Consider the following 12067-nt stretch of genomic DNA (forward strand, 5'->3'; position numbering starts at 1 on the left):
ATGATAAATTAAATAAAAGAAAATCCATAGTAAAGTATTTCTCAGATTTTCGGGAACCGAAGATGCCATCTTACACAGACAAATATTGTTCTCATCACAGTCTCATTCTTCAAATGTAGGTTTCAATTGCTTTATGTTTTTGTATGAGATCAACAGAGTTGCTAGATAAAAAGTATGTGGGACAATACAGCAGGACAAGCAATCCAGGAGGTTCCTGGAGTGCATTGATGAGAACTTCCTCCTCTAGGCAATGGAGGAGCCAACAAGGAGAGGCACTTTGCTGTACCTCCTACTCACCGCAAGCGAGGGCCTCGCGGGGGTTGTGAAGATTAAAGGCAGCCTTGGCTGCAGTGACCATGAAATGGTGGAGTTCTCCTTCCCCTGGAAATGCTCATGTTTCCTTTCTGAGCATTCTTTTCTCATGACACCTTATTCAAGAAACTTTCCCTTTCGGCCATCATGTACTTTTCCTTGGTCTAGATACATTTTCAATATCTCTAGTTATTTACTATCTTACCTACCTCTTTTTTTCCCCCATCCTTTTGGTTCCCTCTTTTTCCTCCTTACTAGAAATCAGAAGCACACAAGTTCAGAGATTTCTCACCCAAAACCAAATGCCTAATTGTCATCAAATTAGGAATTTTTATAGGCTTGGAATCCCGTTCTTGATTAAGAAAATTTGATCAGATTTAAAAAAATAAAAAAAGATAAACAGGCAAGGCTTATAGCTAATGACCTAAACCCAGCTGATTAGATCTTGTGTCTAGTGATAGCCCACTGTGGTTCCTATATGTGTCTTTTGGGACTAGAATGGCATTGGCGTTTCATTTGGTTCTTCATTTCTCATCGTGAGTGACTGCTGTTAGTCTTTTTTCTCTTTGACGTTCCCTATATAGGCTAATCAAGTTTCTCAGCATTTTTTATTACAGGATAAACAAAATACGGTTACTGAAACCTCCTACAATATTTTTTGTTTACAACTATAGTGTTGTAAGGCTTTTTTCACTGAACTTTCTTATATTTGCAATTGTATTTTTGAAACACGTCAACAAAACCTTGTAGAGAACTTTTGTGTTAGTTTTGGTTGTGGCATATACAGAGGCAAAGCATTTTCTTCCTGTTACTCAGTTCTGTCCTTTTAATATCTCGAAGAATTGCGTATACTTAATTTGCTAACACATCTTCAGAGCTTGCATTCAGTTGTCTGTTCATCAAGTCCTCAGACAAACCTCTTCATAGTTGCTACAGGATTCACTTGCTGCTATAAGAGTGTTTCCTGAGAATAGTGTCTTGTTTTCCAGCTGTGGCCTGTTTTAGAATGAGGTAAATTAAAAGAAATTTAGTTTGGATGGGACCATCAACCTAGATTTATCTATATGGCTGACACACACATCAGTTATATTAATTCTGCCAATCACCTGCTCTTCTTGTCACCAGTTATTTTTTATTTACTGCATATCATGGATAAAATTATCAAAGAGACGGGCTTAGAAAGCAATTAGAGGCATCACTTTTTAATTGCTGTTTTTCAATTAGACATTCTCTTTAAAATCTGTCAGTTCATCAGCTTGTGATAAATTTAATACATGTTTTCTTGCTATTCTGTGATATTATTTTTAAACAATATGTTGTGCAGCCATATGTCTAATGCCTTACATGAGTCTAGATCTGTCTTGTTATCTTTTCTGGCAACCTTGTAGTTGTGCAAAAATGACTTTTTAAAAACAAAATACTTTTTTTAAACAAAACCTAATCTCCATTTGTTTGGAAAATGTTATGTATCAGATATTTGAATTAATCCTTGGAGGCTTTTCTGTTACTTTGCATGGAAGTGGTGTCAGGAAGTGATTCTGCATGTCATTTTTTCTTATTAATATGTGAACATTTTTCTATTTTTGTGATATATTCATGAAGTTTCAAAGGTAATAGTGGTTGTCATATGTTTTATGTTCTTTCATAATGTGGTTAAGCAGTTAAACTGATTTGTAGAAGGGTTCATATTTCTTTTTGTTTCTTAGTCTGGGAACAAAACAGTAAGCATAGCATGAAAAGGCACTCTGTCGTTCAAGAAAATCTGACATGGCACCATGCAGGGCATCAAAATCTCTTAATAGGTATATTCAAAATGGCATTTCTTAAGGCAAAGTATTGCATACTTAATATTTAGCTGAGGGAAAATAATATGGCTTCTAATAGTGCTTTCTGCATGGTTACATTTTTCAGTACCTCTAGTTTTTTAAATACGTTCTAAATGGAGGACTGAGATCAGAGTATTTTCAGGGTTCATTGGAAGCAGAGTAAAACTCATTTATAAAATTACTTAACTAGATGGTTGCCTAGTAACAAATGCATTCTGTGCGAAGTATTTGAGTTGTAGATAACATCCTATGTAGAATCTTCAAAACAGTATTAGTAATTGCATTTTTACTATGTACTTTTGATTTTGCAATTTTACTGCCTTTTCCATTTTTGTTCCTAAAAGTAGAAAATTACCATCTATATGGAGTGATTGAGACCTTCTTAATTCTTTCATTGGTCAGTAAACAAGATATCAATTAACAAGTAAACACTGGTGAAACAGTCTAACAAACTTCCTTCGTAGTTGTTTTGAAACACCTTTAATTCTTTTTTTTTTTTTTTTTAAATCTTCCAAGGATTAATTCTTTTTTTCTTTTCCTTTCTTTTTCTCCTTTTTTTTTTTGGATAATGAGAAAAACATGGATCTTGTGAGAGGCTGAGACTTGAGAGCCTGTGGGTAGGATGGTATCTAACTAATAACTGATGTGAATCCCCATATGCAGTACTTCATTCTTACCACTGTTGAGGAGGGAACTTGGGAACCTAAGTTAAGAATTCATCTTATTGCACATCTAAACTAAAAGCTAAGAAACACTTTTGTAGTTTTCTGTGTGTTTTGTCTTCAGTGTACATCTGAAGGACAGACTGACTGTAAAAGGGTGTGTTCCTGGGTCATCTGAATATCAGATTAATTTCTACCCAGTGGACAATCCTTCAAAGATTAGAATATGTAAACTTGTCTCCTTCACTTAATTTTGTGCTTGAGTTGAACAATCAGGGATATGCTTTCCAGCTTGATTGTAATTCATTCTGTGAATGTGATATTTTAATACATGGAAATGGGAAGACTGCCAAGATCACAAAGTTCAGGAAGAACTTTAGAAGTCAGATAAAAGAGTATCTCTGTGCATACTCTGTATGCTCCCAAGTGGCAGCTGTAATGTAATGAGAAGATATGCAAATCTTAAAACCTATTATGAAGAAAATGATCCTGCTGTGATCAGTTTAAAATCCAGAGAGGCACTTCCCATACCTGATCCTTTATCAATTACAGTGTAAATGCAGATGATGCTTGAGTGTGGAAATCGGTACTGGATAGCTATCTTCTGTTTGTTTTTTCTGTATACATGGAATTTCATGGTGCGATAATTGTGTTCTGCGAACGTGTATGGTGAACATGCTGTCAATTCTCCACATGCCATCGTGAATGCTTCTGAATTAGAGATACTAATTAGATATGTCAGTATAATATAGTTACGGCAATTTTATTTCTTACTTCCAGTGTAACATCAAATCAATAAAATATAGTAAAGCTTTCAAAGAACATGATGTGCAAATACTGTGACAGTTCAGTTTTCCAAAGAAAGCCTCATAAATTCCCAATTGTGCTTATATTTTTGCTGGCATAATTAAACACATATGAAGATTAAAATGTTTGAGATTGTGTGCCAGTAGTGAAAAAAGACGCACTTAACTGCGTACCAACAGCCAGTGATCATGAATATAAACCGAAAACTTTGTGATCCAAAATGTTATTTCAGTAATTTTTAATGCAATTTCAGGAGAAGACTATGTGTTTATAGTGTCTTGTATATGAAGGTATAATCTCTAATTGGAACTTGTAGAACAAAATAATAAGTGATCCAGCACACGAAAAGTATTTATGTTTGAATGGACTATATTTACAAAGGACATCTGCACACTTTCAAGACTTACTTTTCTTTAGAAGTGTCTGAAAGCAAAACATATTAATGCTTGCTCTTCAAGGGAAAGTCAGAAAAGTAGTTGAAAAATCTATGCAAAGAACTCTGTTCTAAAAACGTGTTAGAATTCTAAAAGCCATTATGAAAATAGTCTTTATAGTGCTTGGATAGATGAAGAGTAGATAAATAATTGAAACTGAATTATAATCACAGAGAAAATGCAAAAATAAAATACGTGTTATGATGGCATATTTAGGTAATTTTGGTTTTCTAACTTTTAAGTTTAGCACTCTTTTAGTCACTTTTGTTTGTATGTCGCCGTGTATAATTAAAAGAAAAAACAAAACATTCTATGTAGGTATGTGAATATGTGCACACATATAGGGGTTTAGTTTACAGTTTGAATTTTTTTTTGTTTGGATGGCCTTGATAGAAGTTAAAGAAATTGATGGGATGATTTAGAGTCTTAATATATTGTCTAATTATGAAGACTAACAAAATGTTACTATAGAGCAAAAGACATTAATGCCTGATTTCTTGTAGCACTCCGACTTGTTTTTTGTATCCTGATATAAATAGAAAACTAGTGCAAATAATTTGTAAATTTTAGATTTATAATTTGAAAAAACTACGTAGGCATTATATACATATGCACACATATATGTAAAGTATAATACAGAATATGCAAAAATATATTTTGTTTAAAAAAGTGCGATGCATATTAGTAATTTTAATTACTTGCTTGTGTTAACTCTTTGCTGTGGTTTTCACATGGAGTTGTAATTCATTGTTTTCAATAAGCTCCTTAACTCCAGGGCCAACTGCCAGATCAGTGAAGTTAAATGGCTTCTTTTTACAAAGGTTTTGAAAGTGGCAAGTCTCAGTAAACTGCAGCTGTTCTCTAGGCATTGTTTATATTTTGAAAGAAAACTCTGAACAAACAGCTTATAGTTAATTGCTGTAAAAATTCATACTTCTGTGGTTATTAAGCAGAGTTCTTGCTAATTGTTGAAGTACTTGAAATGCTTTCCTACCTTCAGATGGAACTGAGCATGTTTTCAACCTAGTACTTTCAGGCTCTTAGGAGATTTAAAAAAAGTTGTTATTGAATTTATCAAAATCAAATAATTTCTTCAGATTGGAGCTCAGTTACGCTTTCAGATTGTTGTATTTATTATCAAGTGATTGTGAACAAAGTACAGGATAAATAATCAGCAAGTGGTTACTGTTCTTACAGATTCAAGTTTAAAAAAAAAAAAGTATATAGACACTAAGTAAATTAAACTTTTGTACTGGTTGTAGGTGCCCTGTCCCTGGCAGGGGAGCTGCAGGGACCTCTGCACGGAACAGTGGAAAGTGTACTTAAGAAAGAGATTTGAGAGAGAGTTAGGAATGAGGAAAAAAGTGTGAGGAACAACCCCACAGACACCAAGGTCAGTGTAGGAGGTGGTGCTCCAGGGGACTGAGCCAAAACCAAACCAAACCCAAAAAAAAAACCAAACGAACAAAAAAGAAAACCACCTACTCCACACTCCCCTATACCCGCCGCCCCCCCCCCCACCAAAAAAAAAAAAAAAAAACAAAAAAAACCACACAACCAGCTCAGACACTTCAAAACTGTGTGGCTGAGGTTCACTATAGCCCTTAGGTTGTCACATAATCCAGCTATAAAAAGATGTGTAAGAAATTATAAAGCTTCTTTGTACTCTTAAAGGTGAATTGTTCCCTACAGATAGAAGACTTTTGAAAATGAAATCTCTCTTTTATCCCAGTCAACTCAAAATTTGCATCTACATAGAAGATTCTGTTGTACATGAGCTTTCCTTTGCAAAGCTGCTCTTTGTATAAGTGCAAAAGGGTCAATCGGCAGGTTTTGTGTGTCATTTAGTTGGTTGCATCCACAGTTTAGGTGTGCAGATTTTTGCCATGGGACGTGACCATGTCAGTCACTGCAGGGAGCTGCTCTGGAACCAGCTTGGCCCACAGTGGAGCAGCAGATCTCAGTGCACAGTGGCTTTTCCTGAGGTGAGGAGGTGCCAGGGCAGCAGAGAGGCCTGCTGGGAGCCAGCAGCTCTTGTGGAAGTCATGGACAAGGCCCAGACATTGCCAGAGTAGCCATGACCCCTCTGACAACTATAAAAGCAGCTGGGAAGCACCAGTGACCAGAGCGTGGTATGGCAGTTTGCGTGGGAGGGCACCTCTTCAACGGAGAGGCTTCCGCTGGCCAAGTGGATAGGCTTGAAGTACACAGAGCTCAGCAGCCAGACAGCATTCTGCAACTGCATGGATCAAGGCAGTCATCCTACCTGACCCTCAAGGCACAATGGTGGGCACCTGTCTGAGAGCAAAGGCTGCAGCTGCAGCTGGGGGGTCTGCACCAGCTACCCCAGCAGTGGCTGATGCCTCCACCCAGACAGCTGCTGAAGGGAGAGGCTGCAGTGCAGACTGTAGGAAGTGCCTAGATCTTTCTCCTGGGGCAGGAACAAGCAGCTGACCTGTCTGCAAAAGGTGTGCCCAGGTGGAGAACCTCCTGCAGCAGGTGGCTGAGCTGCAGGAGGCAGTGAGAAAGCTGTATAGCATCAGGGAGACTGAGAAGGAGATAGATTGCTGGTTCCAAGCACAGTCTGCAATGGACCCACAGCCCACTGCCAGACACTCAAAAACTCCCCCACTGGCACACACAGAAGAGTGGGGGGCTAGTAATGCTGCGGAATGGAAGGTTGCAAAGTCAAGGACCCGGAGGCGGAAGAGACTTCCCCCAAAGCTTGAGGTGCCCTTCCAGAACCTCTTCACCTCTCTGCAGACTGAAGAGGAAAGACCTGTCACATTGTGAGAGATTCCGGAGCTAAGCAAGGCAGCCTGATCTGCTCCCCGGATAACAACCAGTGCAACAAAGGAAAGGCAATGGATGACAGTAGTAGGCAACTCTTCTGAGAGGGACAGAGGCACTGTCTGCCAACCCGATGAGCACTCTAGAGAGGTGTGCTGCTTACCAGGCATTCGTATCAGGGATGTCATCAAGAGGCTACCAAGCCTTGTACAGTCCACTGACTATTATCCACTGCTGCTGTTTCATGAAGTCAGCTTCATTGGGAGCCCAACTTAAATGCCTTTATGCAAGCACACATGGCATGGGAAACAAATGAGGAATTAGAGACATGTGCACACCTGCAGGGCTATGATCATATTGGCATCATGGAGATGTGGTGGGATGGCTGCTATGAGTGGAGTGTTGGAATGGAAGGATATGGGCTCTTCAGGAAGGACAGGTAGGGGAGATGAGGAGGAGGCATTGTCCTGTGTGTTAATGACCAGCTGGAGTGCATGGAGCACTGCCTTGGGATGGATGAGGAACTGACCGAGAGGTGATAGGTCAAGATTAAAGGGTGCGCAGGGACAGGTGACATTATAGTGAGGGTCTGCTACAGGTCGCCTGACCAGGAAGACCAAGCAGGTGAGGCCCTCTATAGACAGGTGGGAGCAGCCTCAGATTCACAAGCCCTGTTCCTCATGGAGGACTTCAGCCACACCGATATCTGTTGCAGGGACAACACAGCAGGGCCCAAGCAACCCAGGAGGTTCCTGGAATGCATTGATGATAACTTTCTTCTCCACGTGGTAGAGCAGCCAATGAGGAGAGGAGCTCTGCTGAACCTTGTTCTCACCAACAAGGAGGGGCTGGTGGAGAATGTGAAGCTAAAAGGCAGCCTTAGATGCAGTGACTATAAGATGATGGAGTTCAGGATCCTTAGGGCAGCGAGGAGGGCACACAGCGAGCTCACTAGCCTGGACTTCAAAAGAGCAGACTTTGGCCTCTTCAGGGAACTGCTTGGTAGAGTACCATGGGATACAGCCCTGGAAGGAAGAGGGGCCCAAAACAGCTGGTTGATATTCAAGGATCACCTTCTTCAAGCGCGGGAGCAGTGCATCCCAATGAAGAAGTCATCAAGTAAAAATGCCAGGAGGCCTGCGTGGATGAACAAGGATCTCTTGGACAAACTCAAAACAAAAAAAAAGGAAGACTACAGAGGGTGGAAGCAAGGACAGGTAGCCCAGGCGGCCAGGGATCTAGTTAGGAAAGCCAGGGCCCTGATACAGTTAAACCTGGCCAGGGACATCAAGGACGACAAGAAAAGTTTCTATAGGTATGTCAGTGACAAAAGGAAGACTAGGGAAAATGTGGACGTTTTACAGAAGGAAATGGGAGACCTGGCTACCCAGGATATGGAGAAGACTGAGGTACTCAATGACTTTTTTGCCTCAGTCTTCAACGTAAAGTGCTCCAGCCACATGTTCCATCCCACTTGGTGGCTTTTGGGGTAGGTGAATTTTTGTATTCTCTCTTTTAAAGGGGTCTTCCTCTGCATGGCAGAGACCCTTTGCTTGGCAAAGGTAGCGAGTTAATAACTCTCTTTGGTCAATAGATTGGCAGCAATAACACACTTTAATAATTAATGTTTCACAGATCAGATAAAGGTAATGTTTCACAGATTGGATAAAAGCATGCCTTTCCCTAATTCTATCTAATAATATGGAGAGAGAAAAAAAAAAAAAAAGAGTGAAAAAAGAGAAAGAAAGAAAGAGAGAAAGAAAAAGAGAGAGAAAGAAAGAGATAAAGAGATATCAGCACTCTTGGCGTCCAGCGATGTCTTACAAGTCCAGTCTGATCTTTGGTTCTTTGGTAGGGGGTGCACACCTGTGTCTTGATTATTGGTATTTCTGTTGTCCCTTTTCATTAACATTAATGAGTCCTGTTCACATTATCCACTCCTCACTTTGTATGCTCATTGGGACACAAGCACAGTATGCAACATTTTGGGCAGTGCAAAGGCATTCTGTCCACTATAGATAAGGGAGTGGACCTCCTTAAGTCCAGTGTACACCTGTAGATAACGGAGTGGGCCTCCTCAAGTCCAGAAACACTCCTTTCTGCAGGGTTGGTTTGTTTGTTTGTTTGGATAGGGGAGGTTGGGTGGCTTGCTCCAGCTGAAGCCCCCCTTTATCGATTGCCCCAACTAAAGTTTCTGAAGGAGAACACTGCTCCACTCACGTCTCCGAGGAGGCAGCACTGCTTCAACCTCTTACCTCTGAGGAGGGAGCACCGCTCCACCTTCGCAGGGCTTGTTCCCTCCCTGGAGCAGGCTGTACTGCAAAGCAGGCTGTTTTTAGGGCTGATACATGAAACTTGCACTATAAAACAGGTTTGTTCAAGACACATACAAATCTGCAAAACAGGTTGTTTAAGGCAAAAATTCAAACTGTACTTCACACCCCACCACCCAAGTCACAAAAGTCAAAGGCAGGGTCTGGCAAAATGAAGAACCGACCACTGTAGGAGGAGATCAGGGTCAAGATCATCTAAGGAACCTGAAGGTGCACAAGTCCATGGGACCTGATGTGATGCATTCGCAGGTCCTGAGGGAACTGGCGGATGGAGTGGCTAAGCCACTATCCATCATGTTTGAGAAGTCATGGCAATCCAGCAAAGTTCCCACTGAGTGGAAAAGAGGAAACAGAACCCTATCTTTAAAAAGAGAAAAAAGAAAGACCCAGGGAATTACAGGCCGGTCAGTCTCACCTCTGTGCCCAGCAAGATCATGGAGTGGATCCTACTGGAATCTGTTCTAGGTCACATGGAAAATAAGGAGGTGATTGGTGAGAGCCAACATGGCTTCACTAAGGGCAAATCATGCTTGACAAATTTGGTGGCCTTTTACGACATGGTTACAGTGTTGATGGATAAGGGAAGAGCAACCAATGTCATCTGTCTGACTTGTGCAAAGCGTTTGACACTGTCCCACACAACATCCTTGTCTGAGACATGGATTTGACGGGTGGACGTCTCGGTGGATCAGGAACGGCTGGATGGTCACACTCAGAGAGTCACAGTCAATGGCTCGATGTCCAAGTGAGACCAGTGACGAGTGGCATTCCTCAAGGGTTGGTACTAGGACCGGTGCTATTTACCATCTTTGTCAGTGGTGTGGACAGTGGGATTGAGCGCACCCTCAGCAAGTTTGCCGATGACACCAAGCTGTGTGGTGCGGTCAATACGCTGGAGGGAAGGGAGGCCATCCAGAGGGACCTTAACAGGCTGGAGAGGTGGGCCTGTGCGAACTTTATGAAGCACAACAAGGCCAAGTGCAAGGTCCTGCACCTAGGTCAGGGCAATCCCAAGCACAGGTGTAGGCTGGGCAATGAGTAGGTTGAGAGCAGCCTGCAGGAGAAGGAGTTGGGTGTGCTGGTGGATGAAAAACTGAATATGAGCCAGCAATGTGCGCTCACAGCCCAGAAAGCCAGTCGCATCCTGGGCTGCATCAAAAGACGTGTGTCCAGCAGGTCAAGGGAGGGGATTCTCCCCCTCTACTCTTCTCTGGTGAGACCCCACCTGGAGTACTGCGTTCAGCTCTGGGGCCTCCAGCATAAGAAAGACAAGGACCTGCTCGAGTGGATCCAGAGGAGGCCATGGAGATGATCAGGGGGCTAGAGCACCTCCCCCATGAGGACAGGCTGAGAGAGTTGGTGTTGTTCAGCCTGGAGAAGAGAAGGCTCCAGGGAGACGTTATAGCGGCCTTCCAGTGCTTAAAGGGGGCCTACAGGAAAGGGAGGGAGGGACTCTTGATCAGGGAGTGTAGTGATAGGCTGAGGGATAGTGGTTTCAAACTGAAAGAGGGGAGATTTAGATCAGATATTAGGAGGACGTTTTGGACTGTGAGGGTGGTGAGACACTGGAACAGGTTGCCCAGAGAAGCTGTGGCTGCCCCCTCCCTGGCAGTGTTCAAGGCCAGGCTGGATGGGGCTTTGAGCAACCTGGTCTAGTGGAAGGTGTTGGGGGGGTTGGAACTAGGTGATCTTTAAGGTCCCTTCCAACCCAAACTGTTCTATGACTCGATGATCACCAGGCAACATGGTGGCTTACTTCATCTGCTTGGTGTCTGTGGAGTTGTGGGGAGTGGTTTATTTTGCGATTTGGTTTATTATTTTGGTGTTCTTGTTATTCGCCAGGTCTGTATTATGCTATGGTGTGTTTTATCTTCCTTGAGAATGCTATCCATATACTTTTGAATCATCTTTTTTGAAAACTTTTAGTTAATCTGTTTTAATTACATGACACTTCCTTTCACTTTGATTCGAACACCTGAGTGATTCAAAAATCTGTATTCTAAATAAAACCTCATATTGTTTTTAATAGGACTTAGCCAGGTGGACATTGCCAGCCTTAGTCGTCATGAGACATTCACGCATTTGAGACAAGTTGAGAACCTCATATATGGTTTCAGTTATAGCGTCTAAAAAGCCTTTTGTTGAAAATTACTATGAACTTCACTTCTGAATAATTATGCTAGTAAGAAATTATGAGCCAGCCTACACAGCTCTTAATATTCCAGAAGGAAATGGGAAAATTCTTGTGTACTTTCCTCATTCAAGTCTTTTGGCTGGTTTCATTCTTTCTGAAAATTACATGGAAATACATATAATATGCAGGCTTTTATATGGAACAGAGTATTTTGTTGTAAAGCACCATTTCTGTCACTTACTGAATGGGAAGGTGTGTAATGCAAACATTTGGAGAATTGAAGAAAAAAAAAAAAAGAAGAAAAAAAACTGTTACAGAGAAGTAGACTAGATTGTCTAAGAGAGTTGTGGAAAGGTCTAAGCAAAAGCCAAGACTGAGGAAAGACACGAATTACATTCTTTCTTTTCAGAATTGTGATGTGATTTGGTCTAAGGAAGAAATGATACCAAATTATCTGTCCTAGTTTTGCCTATAAATTGGACTATGCTTTCATAACAAAGCCAGTTTTATTGCTATTGTTCCTCCATGTCAGTTGATGACCGCTAAACTTTTGCAGGGCAGAAGTAGAACAAAATAGAAAGATGAATAAGCAAGATTTGATGGAATTGCAGAGTGCTCTGGTTTCTTCAATACAGGATAGTCACTGACTCGCATCTGTCATTTTTTTGTAAGAAGTATGAACTGCTTCTTTCACGTTACTGGTTTATAAGGGATGTTTTAAAACTCTGTGTTTGATTTCTTGTCTTATAGCACTCAGATAATTTACAGG

The 12067-nt window shown here is 41.2% G+C and overlaps 1 protein-coding gene across 2 annotated transcripts in view; it reads left to right on the forward strand.

Moving 5' to 3' along the window:
* ASCC3 (activating signal cointegrator 1 complex subunit 3) overlaps nucleotides 1-12067 on the forward strand; it is a 270966-nt gene that overhangs the window by 97393 nt on the left and 161506 nt on the right. The window lies entirely within an intron of this gene.

Source organism: Leptosomus discolor, chromosome 2 (assembly GCF_034619465.1).
Source record: "Leptosomus discolor isolate bLepDis1 chromosome 2, bLepDis1.hap2, whole genome shotgun sequence".
In the NCBI taxonomy this organism is placed as follows: domain Eukaryota; kingdom Metazoa; phylum Chordata; class Aves; order Leptosomiformes; family Leptosomidae; genus Leptosomus; species Leptosomus discolor.